This window comes from Pogona vitticeps, chromosome 1 (genome assembly GCF_051106095.1).
Source record: "Pogona vitticeps strain Pit_001003342236 chromosome 1, PviZW2.1, whole genome shotgun sequence".
In the NCBI taxonomy this organism is placed as follows: Eukaryota; Metazoa; Chordata; class Lepidosauria; order Squamata; family Agamidae; genus Pogona; species Pogona vitticeps.
In genome coordinates, this window is record NC_135783.1 from 70,559,156 (window position 1) to 70,579,835 (window position 20,680).

General features: G+C 39.2%; 1 protein-coding gene and 1 long non-coding RNA gene across 8 annotated transcripts in view; one reads left to right on the forward strand and one right to left on the reverse strand.

Moving 5' to 3' along the window:
• Positions 1-214, forward strand: part of LOC140705856 (uncharacterized) — a 45,738-nt gene extending 45,524 nt beyond the window's left edge. The window contains exon 2 of the long non-coding RNA XR_012085432.2: positions 62-214. This is a non-coding gene — a long non-coding RNA (uncharacterized LOC140705856). The remainder of the gene's footprint in view (positions 1-61) is intronic.
• ARID1B (AT-rich interaction domain 1B) overlaps positions 1-20,680 on the reverse strand; it is a 475,555-nt gene that overhangs the window by 246,866 nt on the left and 208,009 nt on the right. The window lies entirely within an intron of this gene.

The following is a 20,680-nucleotide window of genomic DNA, read 5'->3' on the forward strand; positions in this document are numbered from 1 at the left end:
TATCATTGTTTCCCTTTGCTGAGCTAAAATAATTTATTTCTCTTTTTCTTTCATTTTCCAGAACTATGCAAGGGCAAAGAAACCATATGAAAGTAAAACATGCTATGCTCCCTAATCTTCAGCCCACTGCGCCCTTTTCACCTCCTTATTGATATTCTGTTGTGGAAAATGAGGCTGGTGAGTCAGTGTGGCTTTATGTCTTTTTAGAGAAAAATATAGAATAGACAACAGGGCATTTAATTAAAAAAAAGAAAGCATCAAAGAGTAAATGTTAGCATTTTGTTTCCAACTATTTTGAATGCCAAGGATCTGATTCTGCAGTAACTATGTGATAATGGCCGCAGGAGAAGTAAGACACTTTCATTTAAATTACAGTTATACTGCTTTCTAACAGGACATAATATTCATCATTGTGACCAAGGGTTTGAGAAAAAGGAGTGATCAATTTAGTAAAAGCAAATGTGGTAGGATATTGCAAAAATAATGTAGCATAGTGGATATAAAAGACACGTGTATAAGGTGTTTTTAGAGTGATGGGCTGTTGGAGAAACTGGCCCCATACAGTACTCACTTTTCCTATTGAGACTGCCTAGATCAGGAAATTCAAAAAGCAGACGTCACAAGATCATAGTTTCCAAGAAATAGAGCATACCATTCACTGTAGAATAAAAGAAACAGTATTTCCACACAGCATCTTACCATCAGTGATGGAAAAAGAACAATTGCATCAATTTGCTTGATCCAAATCAATACAGCAGGAGAAAGATATTACTTTTCCTCATTATTTCCAAACAAATTCATACATACAATATTTCTCAAAATATCTGAGTTTTCTTCCAAACCCCACAACTATCACTACATTCTCCAGATATGAAGTCAGAATCAGCTATATAATATGAGGTGAAAATGTCTCCTAACCTATAGTTTATGAAGCTAGGAGAAAACAATTTTATCACAAGAAACAATTCCTGATCATTCAAAATGTAAGCCAAGACATGAGCTATAGGTTAAAGAAAAAACATCCTCCTTGGTTCAAAATGTGTTTATATGCCTATGTCAAACAAACTACTATTTTATTCCAGGAGAATATAAAGTAATATATATATATGGATATATAAAGCATTGTAAGATAAAAAGGTACTGCTTTCACCAAAAATAGTTTCCCCAGAAAACTGATCACCTTTTACATGCAAAAACACAGTGACTCTTCGCATGATGCAAACAAACTGTTGATAAATACTGGCATACACATTAACATACAACATTAAAACACAGGCTCAGACATGACCATCAGTATGATGGGGTAGATTTGTTGAATTTGTATTAGTGAAAGGAAAGGGGAAAGCCTCTCAGCAACAATCTATACAATTTTGGAAAGGAAATTTGTAATAAAAATTGTTAAATGGGGACTCGTGGTATGGGGTGCACGTTAGAATGTAGTCTCAAACAGCACTATTATTTGTATTTTTGTTGTTGTAATTGTTTTCGTTTTAATAAAAATTAAAGGCAAAAAAAAAAAAAAGAAAGAAAGAAAAGGAAAGCAGCAGCACCGGTGATCTCTATAGAAAGAAATGTCCATTTGTTTGTTTCCTTACATACAGTATGTAAAAATCCATAAACATAATGGAAGGGTGAACACTTCACAATGCACTCTACACATTTTCAGCCCCTCTCACAGAATCTGTGTTCTCCAATTATGAAGTCTGCATCAGTTCTGTACTGTGGGGTGGAAGACTGAGTTTAGACCAGGCAGTTCATTTTACATAGGCTTTGAGGAAAGACTCAAAGTGCATGCTCAAAGGTGAAAGGGTACTTACTGCTTTAATCTCTAAACGATCTAGCCTTGGCAGATCTTTTTCAACACTTCCATGTTTTCTAGAGTCCATTTCATGCATACAAATGTATAGCACATGGGGGGAGATTTTTTTAAAAAATAGAAAGGTACTTCTTTCAAATGAGGACTTTGGGGTTCAAAGCAGATAGAAGCTAGTCCTTGATAACCCTTCCTGTATTAGAGCCTTCTGGGAAATATACAAATAGCTAACATTTTAAGGTTTTGCATGCCAAGAAACTTTATTTTCTCAGCAAAGTAAACTCATTGGGCCTCCGAATCCAAACCATAAACAGGAAATATTTGCTTGATCAACTGGATTATATTCAATCAGAGCTTGGGACTATCATCCTACAGGAAATGACATTACTTGTAATGCGTTACTTTATGATGATATTGACAGGGCAAGAATTCCACATCTGTGAAATAATGTAATGACAGGCAGTGGCATTTTTCATGTAATAAGTAGTGTTCATCCATTACTTTTAAAATGGTGTTGAGATCAGTAGTCAATTTCTAGCCATTTTTGTATAGTGCTATAAAAATTAATTTAAAAGGTAATGTGTTAATAATGTTCCACTTGAAAAGCAAGAAACAATCCAGCACTTATCACTAACACTTCACCTTTTTAAAAAATAACATTCCTAGGTCTGTAATAAACATGACAAGCTTGCATTACAGCCAGAAAAAAAAATCAATGCATAGTGCAGTTCTTGGGATATCAGTACAAACTGGAAGCCAGGCTATACTACTGTGTTGAATATTTTGGCAAACTGAACCATATAATCTCTAACATGACCTACACAAGAATTTCTTACCTTCACTTTGATGAAATTCAAACTGCTGTCCAAATAACTCTATTAACTAACTTCATAATTGGAAAACACAGATTCAGTTACGGGGTTGGAAATGTGTTCTAAGCTGTTTGTGACGGATCAGGAAAGAGATCTTGGTGTGCTGGTGGACAGCTCGATGAAAGTGTCAACTCAGTGTGCGGCAGCAGTGAAGAAGGCCAATTACATGCTAGGTATCATTAAAAAGTGGATGGAAAATAGAACAGCCAATATTATAATGCCATTGTACAAAATGCGTACAGTTCTGGTTGCAACATATCAAAGCATAGTGGAACTTGAAAAAGTGCAAAAGAGAGTGACTAAAATGATGACTGGGCTGGGGTACCTCCCTTATGAGGAAAGGCTACACCTTTGGGGCCCTTTAGTTTAGAGAAAAGGTGCCTGAGGGAGGACATGACTGAGAGATAAAAAATTATGCAGTGGATGGATAAAGTAGATAGAGGGAAGCTCTTTTCCCTCTCATGCAATACCAGAACCAGGAGACATCCACTCAAATTGAGTGTTAGGAGAGTGAGAACAGACAAAAGTGTATTTTTATGTCTAGAGTGCATTGAGAAGTGTTTACACTTCCATTATGCTTATAGATTTCTACATATGCAAGGAAACAAACTAATGGAAACTTGACAATCGGTTCTCTCTCTTCCTATATAATGTTTACATATGATAACATACATTACGCAGACAATATACATGGTAAAATAGTGTTTAAAAAACTGCTATAAATACAAATATTTTGCTGCTCAAACAGTCAGGTTTCCTTCCAAAACATATGCCTACCCAAAAAATAAAGTGTATTTTTTTAGTTCTGTCTCCTAAAGTTAGCTTTAATTTCACCTGCTTTTAAAATCTATACCCACTTGAGAAGTTATTTCTTGCACAAGAGGCTTATTCAACAGCACTGATCTCATGCTTACTGTTACCAGTGGGTGTCAGCCTAGCAGTACAATGACAGTATGGGGGAGGGCAAGAAAAAAGAAAAGAAAATTTCCCCAAAAATAAAATCCAGAAACAACTTTTTTCATCAAAGAAAGATGTGAATATGTTTATGTTTCGTAACATTCTACTTCCTTATATCACTACATTTGTTGAAATATTTAATTCCACCCACAATATATATACACACAATGCATTTAAAAACAGAGTATGCAACTGCTATGGATGCTAACTCCTATGCCAATTTAGCTATTACTGTGAAAGATATTCATACAGATATGCACTCGTCTAAGTAGCCTTGGAAGGCAGCCCATCTAGGAGAAGGAAAACTCCGATTTCAAACCTCCACTGCCTTGGGGCTATATCCACTCATGGAAAAGACTTCAGGAGTAAATCTCGAGGCAAAATCTGGAATCGGAGTCCCGGAGGCAGTTCGTGTTGTTCTGGCAACTCCTGCGACGTGGCTGGAACCAGTTGTACTGGCCCTTGCCTTTCCACTGGACTATTTCAGCGATGTGGAGAGGGGGGATCTGCTGCTTGGGTAGCAGCCTATCCTCCATATTATTCTACCCAGGCTTCATGCTCTGGAGAGGACACTCATACAGAGCGTGTTACCATGGTCTTTTGAGACTGAAGGATGCCTAAGAAGTAGCATTTGATAGCACCTGATCAGTTCTTTCCACTCACAACATTTGCCCCACCTGCACATGGGGAGAGGGTGTAGAAATCAGAAAAATATATAAATGTTGCTTTAAAAAAAAAAGTACTTCTCTATTCCAACACAAAGGGAGAGTAGGTTTCCATGTAAAATAAAGCTCACAGGTCAGCAGAAAATAGCCTGTGAAAACAAAGAAGTTTCTAACAAAAAGTACTGTCACAGTTATAAAATTTACTTTTCGCTTTCATTGACATGAAAATAATCAAGCATAAAACATATATTTAGTTTCAGCTCCAAGATTAGCTACGTAATCAATGTTTTTGAGGTCTTAATTTCTGTCCTGAATGTTTTAGAATGTATTAAAAACAAAGTCTTATATGTATTCATAACCTCTGCATGTCAGTTAGTAATGGAGATGAAATAATTTTTTCCCAACTGTAGCCGTCTCCAGTCTTGAAGTCAACAGTAACAAACATTGATACTGTTTTTATATATAGATGGACTGCTTTATTACTCCTCTGCCATATTACTGAAGCCCCTATTTTCTTCTCACATCAACTCTTCAAGGTAGATCAAACTTGGTATTACATGTCGTGGAGTAAAAGATGGAAAATGTGATTATCCCAGCTCAGACTTAACATTTGAACAGGGTCTCCTAAAATGATATTCAGCACCCCATGGACAAAGACCAGCTAAACCCCATTCCTAACTACAGAAGCTTACTATTCAAGGGAGTCTGACAGTAGAAAACACATTTCCAAAAGAAAAAAAAAAGCATTCTAGTCAGTGTAACTACACAGTCAAGATTTTTTTTTTGAAAGACATGTATAATTAGAATTTGTGAAATCAATTTGTTTCAATCAGTGTACCACATTTGCCTTGTTTGGTTTTGCAGACAGTAACTTGTTTCTTGGGATATATGTTATGTTTATTTAGAAAAGCCAGATGTATATTTTACAGATTATAAGGAAGGGAAAATTGTAACATAGGCTACATTTAAACATATACACAGAGACACGCTCTTGAAAAACAAGAGATAGCAGAAAAGAATGAGCACTGAATGAGACAGAATAGGGCGGGGGAGAAAAGTTTGCAGGCGTAGACAGAGCCCTGCTTGACAAGACACAAAAATGCCCTGAGTCGGTTTTCCCGCCAGTCAAGGTTGATGAGGCTGCACTTGGCTCAGAGGAGCAGCTATTAAACAAATGGAACCAAAGTGCCTAAGCAGTAACTGCCATCCTGCGCTCTGCTCCCACAGCTGCTCTGGAGCCTAGAAAAGAGCCAATGGCAGGCGGCCCTCCCCTCCCCCACAGCGGATCAACCAGACCTGTTTTTGTCTGCTTCAGCAGTAGCGCTCCAACGCTCTTATAGCTTCCTCCCTCAGCCAGCCAGCCTCCCTCCCTCCCCCCCATCTTATTTTCCATCCTCTTTCAACCATCATCCACTCATTTTAATTACGCAGAACGAGTTGCAACTCATCCGCCTGGAAGTTATATTAAAAGAGGGGGAGGGGGAGGAGAAGAGAAAGAAAGACTCAAAAGAAGGATGGGAAGGGGAGGGAAGTAGATGAGGGTGGATTTGTGTGCTTAAAGATGGCACGATAAACAACGCTTCTTGCCTAGCAGTAAATTTTAAAGCAACATTTTATTTTAAGCATCCTCTGATGTCAGCAGAAACTTTCAGAACAAATTCCTCCCTGTCCCCTTCTCCCACTGTCTTTGTTTCTATGTGCCCTTACTGAACAGAAGAATTTCCTCTTCAAATGTGGTGCGCACATTAAAAAAATAACTAAAAAGAAAAAGGAAAGGAAAAACAAAGCATGCTGCAGCTCAGTGATGCCTGTGAGGCAAGAACAAAGATAGGGAGAAGTGGGGGTGAATCAGTTGCTGTTGCTTTTATATGTGCAACTCCCTGATTTATGGAGGGTTAAATTTAAAAGCAAGCTCTAACCCTATTGCAGCAAACAACAATTAAAGGGAAAACTGAGAGGAGGTGGAAGGAGGCTCAGAGGGAGGGATGCCTTTAAGAAAAGAGAAATGGCCTGCCATTTGCATTGGCCCCATCCTCTGAGGGGAGGATATTTGCCCTCAGCACGCAATCCTTCTCAGCATTTATATGGATTTACAAAGGCACATCTGTGCATGTTGGAGGGCCAGCCTGACGTGTTTTCTGCTAGCAGCAGCTGCGGTTTCTGAGGAAACAAGGCTGATTTTCTAGTCAGGCTGGATGATTTTTTTCCCCAAAGCCTACGTGTGGGGGTGGGGGATAAGGCAGAAAAGGAAGGAGCGAAGGGAGAAAAAGCATAGCCATAAAAAAAGATCTCCAGAGCTGCGTGGGGGGGGGGGGGCAGAAGAGACTGCTGGGAATTTTCTAGTGCTAGCTTTCTCAACATAGCTTTTCCATGTTGCAATCCCCATTATTTATGCACAACTTCTGTAACGGATAGACTGTATTTGTGTGTCCACATTTTTCCTTACTAATTGGCATTCAGATTATCAGAGGATTCCTCACATCTCATTCCAAAGACACTGTTGTATTATTTTTGTTTACCTTAAATTCTTAAATTCACTCACTTTTTCTTTCCTTTCATTGTATCTGCTCACTTCTTCTTGAAGCCCATATGATGTGCTTCTCTGAGTTGGGTCAACTACTTGAAAATATGTTTTCTCTATAATTCACAACATAGGTCTGTTACATGAAAACATTTGTATCTATGGAAAAGTGCTTGAAGGTACAAAAATGTTTTCCTTTCTACTTCATATTTTAACACCCCCCCCCCCAATTTTCAAAACAGATCTTAGCAACCAATAAAAATAGGTAAATTATCATGCTGATGTATGATTAACTCTAGAGCTGACATTCAGGCCAACACGGCATGAGAAGGGGGAGGGATAGCTTGGGCAAGCAAGAGAGGAAAGGAGAGCAACATACAAAGCTATGCACATGCATTTGCTGGGAGAGAAAGGGCCCTTTTAAGGAGGATCTAGTGAAACAACAGCTATTGCAATTTTCAACTCCCTTTAAGCACAGCTCTTCAGACTCCCAACTAAAAATTAAATTTTTACATTTGAGTTGTTACCACTGTCAACTCTTGAAATAAAGAGGTTTCTATCTAGAAAGAATATGTCATGGAATGCATCCCATATGCCCTTTCCAGACAGTGTTGTGGCAAATCAGGGCTCACAGGGTTCAAGACCTGGAATTTTCTAGTTAGCATGGACTACAATATAATATGCCATTTCCCTCAAAGTTCCCTGTTGTCTCTGAACTTATCTGCAATATTCAGAGAAGTGGAGACAGCTGATTTCTCCAATAATAGTTTATTGTTATAAGCTATTCCTGTTGTAATACAGAGTATTTTGAGGGTGGTTTGATCTTAAATGGATAATTAAGACCCATCAGCTTTACAAAAAAACCTGTTCCTCATTTGTTGACATGGACGGATACAGCTGCTTGCAATTTTGAATTCTCCTGGAATTCTGCTATAGAGACTGTCATGACGAACACCTACACTCTGTAATTTACACCACTGACAAAATGGGTATGCGGTCATCTAGAGTTCTAACCATGGATTCCAAGATTACAACTCCCATGATCATTCCCACTCAGCATAACAAATGGTCATGATTGATGGGAGTTGTAGTAAAGTATCTGGGAGCTCTAGAGTTGAAAACTGCTAAGTTAAGGTCCACAGCTATTTCATGTGTTTACTAGTCATGGGCTGTACCAATCACATGTATTACATAGGAAAGAGATGTAACATTTGGAAAAATTAAACAGACAAATATTTTATCTCAGGTGACTCATGCACACATTATATGCAACCAGACTTATACTCCAACGGTCTCCTCCCCTACAGAATGGTTCTGCCTGGCTTGACTGTAGCCACTGCTTTAGTGAATCAGATATTAGGAGAGTTATTTATTTATTTTTCCAATTCGCAGCATGGAGCTAACTGGGGGCAATTCTGAGAATTGAAGTCCCAAAAGCAACCTTCCTAAACTCTCTATATTGAACTCCGCTATGGCCTAGACCAGACCTGGGCAAAGTGCGGCCCGCGGACCACATACGCCCAAGAGCAGGTCCTGTCCGGCCCGCTGGTCACCGTTCCAATCCAGCCCGCCCATCTCCGCTCCAGTCCAGCCTGCCCGTCACCACTGAGTGAGCCAGACCTCTGGCTCCGGTCACCCAGCACGACAGTAAGCAAAACTCGAGAGATCTGACACTGGGATCTCAAGAGTTTTGATTGTTATTCTTGAGCCGCCGGCTCCACAGCCTGTGGCTCAAGAGGCCGGAAATGATCACCTGCGCAGGATAGAAGACAGTCGGAGAGGAAGGCGGGGGGGGGGGGGACCGAGCACAGCTGAGTTAGCTCAGTGTCAGGTCCCCCCCCTGTGGTGAACGAATTACAGTGTTCACATAGTTAACTCCCTAAAAAGTTTAGGGAGTTAACTATGTCAGCCTTGTAGTTCGTTCACCGCAGGGACTCACCCAATGGGGGCCTATTACTACCCACCCCTGAACACAGTTCAGATTTTTCATTTGGCCCCCTATAGAAATTAATTGCCCACCCCTGGCCTAGACAGAGTATGCTTCATCGGACATCCAGGATTAATAAAAGAAATATTGTTGGATCAGAGCAAAGAGCTCTCTACTTCAGGCTTCTGTTCCCAGAGTGGCCACCAAAAGCATGACAGCAGCAGGCACCTCCTACTCATATTCACATTTATTGATATGCATGAACATACTGCTTCTAATATTACAATAAATATTATCATGACAGCAGTAAAGCTCTTCTGAGTTACTCTGTATCTATACCTGAAAGGATCCTCATAAGTCTGAACAGGCTTGACAACAATGGAATTATTATTATTATAGTTATGTTGTTCATAAATTTGCCCACTCCAATTTAAATAAGTCCAATATGATGGCTGTGACAGCCTCCTCTCACATCACAAAGGAGGTGTCACGTCACTCTTACATACACACTTTACACGCTGCCACCAACCACACACATATCTGACTCCTCAGACAATTGTATGGATTTTAAAAATAAAATCATTGTTTATTGATACAACATAAGTAATAGTAAATCACTGTATTAACTAAACAAGGCAATCAATATAATAAAGTATCCCCTCATACACTCTCTCACACAGACCTTCACTAACACAGTACCTCATAACCTGCACATGCCCTAAGTCCCTAACAAGACCCTAACCAAGTCCCTATCTGACTCACACATCATTCACTCCCCCTTATATACCTTAGCTCCTCCCTCTGAAGTCCCACCTCCTGTCCTGCTATAGGCAGATGAACTCCAGCCATAGCAATGACAGGCAGGTGACATCATCGCAGCCGTCACAATGGCCATTGTTATACTGTGTGAATTTCACAATCTGATTTATTTGCGAAGTAAGACTTTTACAGGGACTGGCTTGTTTTTCCTACGTAGGATACGGAAGGGCATTACCAGCAACTGATGTCATATATCACAGTAGAAGATGAACAGGTGCATGTATCTGTGGATGCAACTATTAGGATAGGAAATTTCAGAAATGCCTAGCTGGAATTTCTAATCTGTGAATCTGTTCCAAAAAGACTGGATAGATGCATCTGTATTATAAAGCTTAACTGCAGACAATGGATTCTGTGGTATGTATTTTATCTGCACCTTTTCAAGTTTTTACAATATTATTTAGTGATACGTTGATCAGAAATGTATGCATATTCCAAATGTGATCACCACAAAAAAATTTGTTCCGATTAGAGTGGTGATCAATTGGATCCACATTTTTACTGAGTTATCCATCACTACCCCAAGATCTCTTCACTTGTCATTTACTGCCAGCTAATACCCTATCAGTATACATGTAAAGTAAGGATTTTCTTACACCGTGAATCAGTTTACCGGGTAGGTGGGGCTCATCAGCCTTGGAAGGTAGCCCATCCAGGAAAAGGAAAACTCCAGTTTCAAACCTCCACTGCCTGTGGCTATATCCACTGATGGAAAAGGCTTCAGGAGTTAACCTTGAGGCAAAATCTGGAGTTGGAGTCCTGGAGGCAGTTTGTGTCATTCTGGCAACTCCTGCAACATCGCTGGAACCAGTTGTATTGGCTCTTGCCTTTCCACTGGACTATTTCAGCGACCTGGAGAGGGGGGATTTGCTGCTTGGGTAACAGCCTATCCTCCATATTATTTTACCCAGGCTTTGTGCTCTGGAGAGGACACTCCAGCTTCGCATACAGTACTGAAACAACACGGGAAGTAGCAGTTACCAGTTATACGTCTTTGCTCGACTGGTGTAGAGCATGACGCCAGGGGCTACTTCCGACAGTGGAGGAGGTCATTGTACCCAACTAGGGAGCTACTGCCCACCTTAAGCTGGGCAACCCCCAGCCAGTATGGGCTTCAAACCAGTCTGCAGTCTTTTCAGTCTTCTTTCCAAATGTGGACAAGGCGGTGTTATAAACGGCATTCTTGAAATAACTATACTATTATATAGTATAATTATATTTATTAGTCCAGAATAACAGTACAGAGAGTCTTTGCAAGATCTGTCCTTGCTGAGGGTTCATTTCAAGCAATTTTTGACCTAATATTCAAATACTAAGAAAATAAATTATTAAAGCACATAATATGACTGGGTCCAGAGTCAACCACTTAGCAATATAATCTATGTGATTAGATTAGCTCTACCTAACAATCGTGTTTTCTCATAATTGAATAAAGCTGTTATTAGCAGAATGCATATGCCAGTACCACCATTCCTAACACACAGCTCAAAACAGATACAAATCTAAACAATCTAAACAATGGAATCACTTAGATTCCATTAGAAGTTTAGAAACTTAGAAATTTTTAGGAAGACAAGCATGATGGTTTTATTCCTGGCGGAACTGAATTCTAACAAAGTTCACAAAATATACTTAGTATAAAAAGAAAAACATTTATCCACAAAGCAAATCAACAAAAATATTTGTGTGCCTTATGTGTCATGTTTGTCCAAATATTCGATCAGTCTACTTTTAATGACTGTTTCTATAAATCTGCCTACAACTTATTGTCTGGCCTACAACAAACTGTATAACAGCAATTTGGTAAATGTTATTTTAGAGCATGATGAAGTAATGGTTTCCCATCTTGGCAATGTATAATACTATAATATTTCTGTAATACTTCAGTGTTTTTGAGTTAGATAGCTAGCTTCTCTACATTATTTCTGGAGTTCAGAAGTGCCTTCTTACAAGCAGAAAGAGTCCTTCTCTGATAAATTTTAAAACATCTCAAAACATTGCCTTAAGTGATATGATGCATGAAACGTCAATAAAATCATTTTCCCAAAAGAAAAAGATTAGGAAAAAAGGCAGGTGCAGGCAGATCTCAGCAAGACAAGGATATAGCAAACTCAATTCCTGATGCCAGATAATATAGTCATAGAATTATGGAACGATCCATGCTTAAAATGAATGACTCAGTTGAAACCTCTCACTGGTAGTGTGTGAAAATTATTTCAAGATAAGCAGTAATGCACTGCACTGCACTAGTCATGCACATTTTTACAGTATTTATTATTTATTTATCACAAACTTTTAAAAACTCAGACTGTAGTCTAAGATTATTCTAGACATTACAAATAATTTACGCAAATATATGTTGTTGTTTAGTCACTAAGTTGTATCTGACTCTTTGTGACCCCATGGACAAGAGCATGCCAGGCCCTCTTGTCTTCCACTGCCTCCTGGAATTGGGTCAAGTTCATGCTGGTGGCCTCAGTGACACTGTCCATCCATTTCGTCCTCTGTCCAGCACCATCATTCAAAAGCATCAATTCTTTCCTACACAAAGTTCACACACTTTAACCAAATGCACCTCTCCATTATGTGTCTGTCTGTATTATTTTCCATAACACAGAACAGTGAAAGATTCCTCCACAAGAAAACACTCCTATGGATATGCAAAAACTGAACAAATCTCTGCATTTAGAAGTTAGTGTAAGAAGGTTACCTGTGAAGCTTTAAAAACATCTATATGAAACAGAAGAAAAATGCAGTTACATTTGAGAATGACTTTCAAAATCTAGAAATCTCAGGCTAAAAGTAAGACTCATGCATATATGTAGGAGTAGGGACTCACTCCTGGCCTCAGTCTCGGTGAAGTCATGTTGCCTGTCACCACCTCCAAACATTGTAGACAAGGGAACACACAACCACACTGTACAATAATTATGTAACACCACTGTCAAGTAAGCAACACATGGAAGCAGATCCTGAGGATTTTCAGATTAATTGATTTTACTTTAAATGATATATCAGAAAAGTAAACTGTAAAAAAAAACAAGCTGATATTGCTTTATATTTATAAATGTCCATTTAATGCATATTCCTTTTTAATGCCTTTATTATGGATGCAACTAGAAAAATGACCCTGACACAGTAAAGAACAATCACAGAGTCTATGTCCAGCACAAGTCTTCTCTAAGGTTCCAATTAATTGTGATCTAGCTTCCATCTGTATAATTAACATAATTATACAGCAGTCTTGTACTTCACTTTCTGCTGTAGGAGTGACCAAGTTTATTTAAAGAATTGCACCTGGATCATCAAAGTGCATAGCAAAATGAACAGAATAGTATAAAAAATACACCTAGAGACCACCCAGGTTTCCAGTGCTTCTGACAATTTTCTTTCTTCTCTACTCTTATTTTTATTTATTAATATATCTTAATTGATGATTTGATGTAGAAATACCTTTTGTATAAATCTTTATAATCTGTATTCTTATTTGCATGACGGTATCTGCATTTCGGGGGGGGAAAGCAGCTGTTTTGCAATACTTCTCCAACCCAGCATTTTATTTGTAATGCTACAAGGGAAAGATGACCCCAGTTAACATTTTTGGGGCTCATCCTACTACTGTACTTAACACTCAGCAAAGGCATAATTTACTAGGTATTATTCAAGAGTTTAAGCATTCTCTTGGCATACATTTGATATATTTAGCAAGCGACAGTTAATACAAAATGAGTTTCCTGAAACATGGGCTAATGCTAATCAATAGATCTGACTCAGTGAAAACCTTTGGACTGATAAAAGGAGGCATCAAACATGAGGACAGATCATTACCTCCTCTAATAGCTGTCTATCATTTACACAGAAGTGAACTGCATCTTTAAAAGACCAACAATAGTTCAGACTGAAACACTGTTTCAGAAATAAGCTCTATGGGCCTAGTGCCACCATTTTAATAAAACTGGTCAGATCCCATTTTGAAGTTATGAGAAACTGCACTTCTCTCTTCAACAACGCAGGGTTTAGGGGTGCCAGAATCCTCTGTAGTTTAAAATCAGTGTATACAAAATGCGCTCCAAAAGCCTCTATCACTTCCGATACACCAGCCATCACATGGAGTTGCCATGCCAAGAGAAGAGGCTGGCTGGGCCACCAGCAGTGGACTGGGAGCCACTGCACCTCTACCAACAGGGCCCTCAGTACGTCTGAGATCCATTTTTCTCAGGCCACCGCCTGGAGACAAATAGCAGCACTTGGACCCATGCAATTCAAAGGATACGTGTGTTGTTATTAACACTGTTCAGACTACTCCTGAAAAGACTGTTTTAAGTCCGAACACATTCAGCTTACTACTTACTACTTTCAAGTTGGATTCTTTAACAGCAGAATGGACTGGCAAAGAGAAAAGACTGTGTTTCAGTGAAAGACCACAGTGAAAGCCGACCATTTTTTCCTTGTTGCTATATTTCATATGGATGCTAATAAAAGGGATGTTAAACCTTCAACTTAATTCATCTCTGATATATTTTATGGATATTTGGTGTCCATTATTAATTTGGTCCTCTTGGTGATTTTCAGTATTTCAATAGGAATTAGTAAAAGAAACACAAATGTTTTTAAAAAGTGAATGGAGATATATTAATACTGACTCAGTATACTTAGATCTAGGTAAGTGTTTGTGTGGGTGTGCACACGTTAATATCACCTAACTATCCCTTCAACTCATATGAAGGTATGGACTGAAAAATATCAAGTACAGTTTTAAAAACACCACCAGTAATTGTTATTTAAACATATAAAGTGATGGTCCTACATAAATCTTACCTGAAGCAAATTCACTGATCTCAGGGGGATTCACTGTGAAGGTTAATGAACCACAGTTTATAATAATGCAACAAAGGTGGTGCAGAGAATCTCAAACAGAAGCAATAAGGCTTCTTGCTTCAGAATAGCAGACCTGATAATTCAACTTAACTCTTGTGACAAAATTCATACATGCAATGCAACCCTGAAGTCAGATTACTCAGGAGAAAGTCATTGTGGTTTCTGTAACTTAAATCTTACAGGACTGTAACTTAAATCTTACAGGATATTTAAAAATAATAATATCTTGCACATATTTTTTAAAAATCTGAAATTTATAGAGTAATTAGCATTGTGTTAAGTGCAGTGATTAATTTTCATATTAAATCTATACGGCAAACTTCCCTGTGAGGTACCGAGTTTCCCCGAAAATAAGACATGGTCTTGTATTAATTTTTGCTCCAAAAAAGGATTAGGGCTTATTTTTCAGGGGATGTTTTATTTTATAGTCATGTCATCTTCTGGTTGCTGCACAATGCTGCACAATGGTGGAGGGTGGGGTTTCACTTAACTAGGGCTTATTTTTGGGGTAGGGCTTATATTACGAGCATCCTGAAAAATCATACTAGGGCTGATTTTCAGGTCTTATTTTTGGGGAAACAGGGTATCTTCTTAGGAAGAAATGACAATTCAGGAAACGTACAATAAACACAAAAGAACAAAAAAAGGCAAAAGAAACCCCCCCCCACAACACAGTCCTTCAAAGTTTAGAATATAATAGACTCAAAATAAACGGGGGGCGGGGAGAGATAAGCAAAAACTACAAGTAAATTAAGGGAATAATGTTTCATAAAGTTACATGAATGTTTAATGACGAGACTGAATGTCTAGTGGGAAACATGGAGACATGTAGCAGTTAGTCCCAGGTGAATTGATAGAGAGGGCCATTATTTATTTATTTATTCCATGTTTGATTGATTATATTAGAATGTTTAACCCATCCTTAAAGGTAAAGGTAAAGGTTCCCCTTGACAATTTTTGTCCAGTTGTGTTCGACTCTAGGGGGCGGTGCTCATCCCCGTTTCCAAGCCATAGAGCCAGCGTTTGCCCAAAGACAATCTTCCATGGTCACATGGCCAGTGCGACTTAGACATGGAACGCTGTTACCTTCCCACCAAGGTGGTCCCTATTTATCTACTCACATTTGCATGCTTTCAAACTGCTAGATTCAAATAATCTCAAGATTAGACCACTGCAATGCGCTCTACGTGGGGCTTCCTTCGAGGCTGCTGCGGAAACTACAGGTGGTGCAGAATGCGGCAGCCAGATTACTTAGTGGAGTGAGGAAATTCCAACATATCTCACCCACTCTGGCCGCATTGCATTGGCTGCCCATACGATTCCGCATCGACTTCAAAGTGCTGTCGCTTACGTACAAAGCCCTAAACGGTTTAGGGCCTCGATATCTGGCGGAACGCCTACTCCCACCAAGTTCTACCCGTGTCACTCGTGCGAGCCAGGAGGTGAGGTTGAGGAGCCTAAGGCCGAGGGAGGCCCGGAAGGAGAAGACAAGAAATCGGGCCTTCTCGGCGGTGGCTCCTCGCCTCTGGAACAATCTCCCTCCTGACATTCGTGGGTCTCCCTCACTGGGTATCTTTAAGAAACAATTGAAGACATGGATGTTTGGGCAGGCCTTTCCATCATATTCCTCTTGACCTCCTTCTTCCCTCTTTACTGTTTCTGTTTTGCACTCTATGTAATGTATTGTAGTATTTTTACTAATTAGAATTGCTTATTTATATTGTTATTGTATTTTATTGTTGTTAGCCGCCTAGAGTGGTCCTCACCGACCAGATAGGTGGGGTATAAAATAAATAAATAAATAAATAAAAATAAATTGGTGGGAGCTGGGACAAGCGACGGGCGCTCACTCCATCACGTGGATTCGATCTTACAGCTGCAGATCTATAGACCTTACAGCACAGAGGCTTCTGTGGTTTAACCCACAGCGCCACCACGTCCCTTCTTAACCCATCCTTAGGGCAATTCAAATAGTTTTCAAATATTGACATTGTTGTTGTTCTCAAAGGCTTTCACGGCCGGGATCTGATGGTTGTTGTGGGTTTTTCGGGCTCTTTGGCCGTGTTCTGAAGGTTGTTCTTCCTGACATTTCACCGGTCTCTGTGGCCGGCATCTTCAGAGGACTGGAGTAGGAACTCTGTTCATCCTCTGTTGCTATTTGTTGGATACTTGAGTATTTATAACTGTGGGAACAGCTTCTGTCCTTTTCAGAAGATAGGGGGATCAATGGAACAGAAGTAGATGTTTTTCTGGAACTCTCTGGCTTTCTCCATAATCCAGCGCATGTTAGCAATTTGGTCTCTAATTCCTTTGCCCCTTCGAAATCTAGCTTGTACTTCTGGAAGTTCTCGGTCCACATACTGCTGAAGCCTGCCTTGGAGGATCTTGAGCATAACCTTGCTAGCATGTGAAATGAGTGCAATTGTACGGTAGTTGGAGCATTCTTTGGCACTGCCCTCCTTTGGGACTGGGATGTAGACTGATCTTTTCCAGTCCTCTGGCCACTGCTGAGTTTTCCAAACTTGCTGGCATATTGAGTGTAGCACCTCAACAGCATAATCTTTTCAAATATTAAATAGTTCGACTGGAATGCCATCGCCTTCACCGGCCTTGTTGTCAGCCACACTTTCTAAGGCCCACTTGACTTCACTCTCCAGGATGTCTGGCTCAAGGTCAGCAACCACATTATCTGGGTTGTCCGGGACATCCAGATCTTTCTGGTGTAATTCCTCTGTGTATTCTTGCCACTTCTTGATGTCTTCTGCAAGGTCCCTCCCATTTTTGTCCTTTATCATGTCCATTTTTATACAAAAGGTTCCTTTAACATCTCCAATTTTTTTGAACAGATCTCTGGTTCTTCCCTTTCTATTATTTTCCTCTATACCTTTGCACTGATTTAAGAAGGCCCTCTTGTTTCTCCTTGCTGTTCTTTGGAAGTCTGCATTCAGTTTTCTGTAACTTTCCCTATCTCCCTTGCATTTTGTTTCCCTTCTCTTCTCTGCTATTTCTAAGACCTCGTTGGACAGCCACTTTGCTTTCTTGCATTTCCTTTTCTTTGGGATGATATTTTTTGCTGCTTCCTGTACAATGCTAAGAGCCTCTGTCCATAATTCTTCAGGCACTCTGTCCACCAAATCTAGTTTCTTAAATCTGTTCTTCACTTCCACTGTGTATTCATAAGGGATTTGGTTTAGATTATACCTGACTAGTCCAGTGGTTTTTCCTACTCTCTTCAGTTTAAGCTTGAATTTTGCTATGAGAACCTGATGATCAGAGCCACAATCAGCTCCATGTCTTGTTTTTGCTGACTATATAGAGCTTCTCCATCTTTGGCTGCAGAGAACATAATCAATCTGATTTCGGTATTGCCTATCTGGTGATGTCCATGTGTTGTTGGAAAAGAGTGTTTGTGATGACCAGCTTGTTCTCTTGACAAAACTCTATTAGCCTTTGCCCTGCTTTGTTCTGATCTCCAAGGCCGAACTTACCTGTTGTTCCTTTTATTTCTTTATATTGACATAAAATACATTAAATATATGTGGAACTACAGATCATACAGAAGAATTTTATAAGCAAGTACAGTACTGATTTCTGAAGTACAGTGGGGTCTTGACTTACGAACTTAGTCCGTATTGGAAGGTGGTTCTTAGATTGAAAAGTTCTTAGGTCGAATCTGCATTTCCCATAGGAATGCATTGAAAACCATTTAATCTGTATCTGCTCTTTTCCGTCCATAGAAACTAATGGGAAGCTGCTATTCCGCCTTCTGCCACTAGAAGGGGACATTTTTTCTTTTTTTCCCTTTAGGTTCAGGAAACGAGGAGGAAGGCAGGGAACAGTTTGCAAAGCATTTTAGAAATCTTTTTTTTTGAACGAAGCCAATTTTAAATCATGTTTTAAAGCATTTTGTGCTGTTTTTTTTCAGCACAAAGAAACACATGCAGGCTTTTTAGGTGCTGAGCAAGCCTCCCCAAGCCGCTTCAGAGCCAGCCGATCAACTGATAGGTGGGGAGAGGAGGGTGCAGGAGTGGGGAAAAGCACAAAATGGCTGCCAGGCTCTCTTCTGATGTGGTGATTTAGCTGTTTCCTGCTCTTTTTCCTGCTGTTTGGGGGCTACCAAGGCCTGGTAAGTGACTTTTATTTATTTATTTATTTATTTATTTATTTATTTATTTATTTATCTATCTATCTATCTATCTATCTATCTATCTATCTATCTATCTATCTATCTATCTATCTATCTATCTATCTATCTATCTATCTATCTATCTATCTATCTATCTATCTATCTATCTATCTATCTATCTATTTATTTATTTATAAGTTTCTGACCCTTTTTCCCCCTCCAGAAGCCTTTAAGGGGAGGGAGGGGGCACTTTTTTCCTGTACGTAACTCGAGGGAAGTTCGTATGTCGAGTCCCTATTTCCCCTATAGGGCTGGTTTGTAAGTTGAATTGTTCGCAAGTAGGGTCGTTCGTAGGTCGAGACCCCTGCCTCGCATAACAAGTGCACCGTTTAACGACGAATCCGCATAGCGATCTATTTTCTGCGATCGCTAATGCGATTGCATTGCGATATTTTGAATGGGAAAACATTGCATTGCGATGATCGGTAAGCGTTTTGCTTACCGATCTTCGCATTCCGATGTTTTTAGAACTGCTGATCGGCGGTTCCAAAAAGGCCACCGGGTGCCCAAAACAGCTGCCGTAAGCATTTTCGCGCAGTTTCCTCGCTTACTGAGGTGGCGAAAATGGTGGCACTGTGGAGGATCTTCGCTGAACGGTGAGTTTTCGCCCCATAGGAACGCATTAAACAAAGTTAAATGCGTTCCTATGGGGTTTTTAGTTCTGTTTAGTGACGATTCCGAATAGCGACGATTAATCTGGAACGGATTAACGTCGCTATGCGGGGCACCACTGTATAGGTGATTACATCCCCCTTTGCATCTCTCTGAATTTTTTTTTTTTTACTTTATTACTTAACTTGGAGGTGAGGAAAATACACTATTTTACCCTTCACTCTTCTTGACTTAAGCATACCTAACGAAAGCTGGAAACGCACCATTGATAACATAAAGGTTAAAACCTAAAATACTTCAAATGGAAAGCTACTTATAACCTTCTAAATATAAATTTGATGTCTATTTGCTCTTTAGGTCCACTCAAAATGAAATCTTCACTAGCTTCATTTGTTTGATTAACAACTCAACATTCCTGCTGTAACAAAACATGTTTTCCCTTCGTTCTCTATCATATCATTTCTTATTCATTTCACATGTCTGAAGAGAGAACTTTGTTGCTTTGAACTTCTTTTCTACAAGTTTCAAAGAGGGAGAAGGAAAGGGTGGGTAAGGGAGACAGGAAGATAAGAAATAGACATAAAGGACGCATCAAGGTGAATTAGATTTCCACATCATTTATCCTACAGGAAAGCACATGCTTTAATCTACCATAAACCAGACAGAGGCATAGTTAGGGCTGCATTTTGTCTACAAAGCTAAAGGAAAATCAAATGTAATCTTAAGCTTCTGTGTCAGACTAGTTTAACCAGTTTCACAAGTTCATTTGAACAGGAAACATGACATTTTCAATTAAAGGAGCAAGAGCGAAGTCTGATAATATGGCCAGTTTTAAGCAAATAAAACTTTAAGTGTTTGGGGTTAGAACATAACATTTTGAACATTATTACCTACATTTTGATAACAAATGAAAAATTCAACTTATATATATACACAAAACAAACCTTCAGTCAGGTAAAGAAAAACATTTAACATGTGTACGATTGTAATAATATTCAATAAATTACAGAGCTGGAAGAATAACTTAATTTTTTATTTATATAATATGAGTTTAGACAACCTTTGCATCAGTACTGGGTACTGGGAAACCTGCTACATGTCTCTGAAACCACAAGAAAAATTAAATGTAAGACAGGGTACTAAAAGAAGATTATAATGTAGCACTGTGATATAGAATCATTTCAATTTTACAGTAAAACACAATACTATAATCAAATTGCATTTTTTAAAAAGAGAAACAAGAGTTTTCAATCATGTGATTCCCCTATAATGCTGATAATGCTAGATGAGCTGCAGACTTTACCATATACTAAATTAGCCCACAGTATTCTAAGACTTGTCAAGTATTCTAAGACTTGTCAGGTGATTTCCATGGACGAATCCACGTTAAATATGTACCTTTATGCCCCCTGCCCCACAAAAAATAGCAG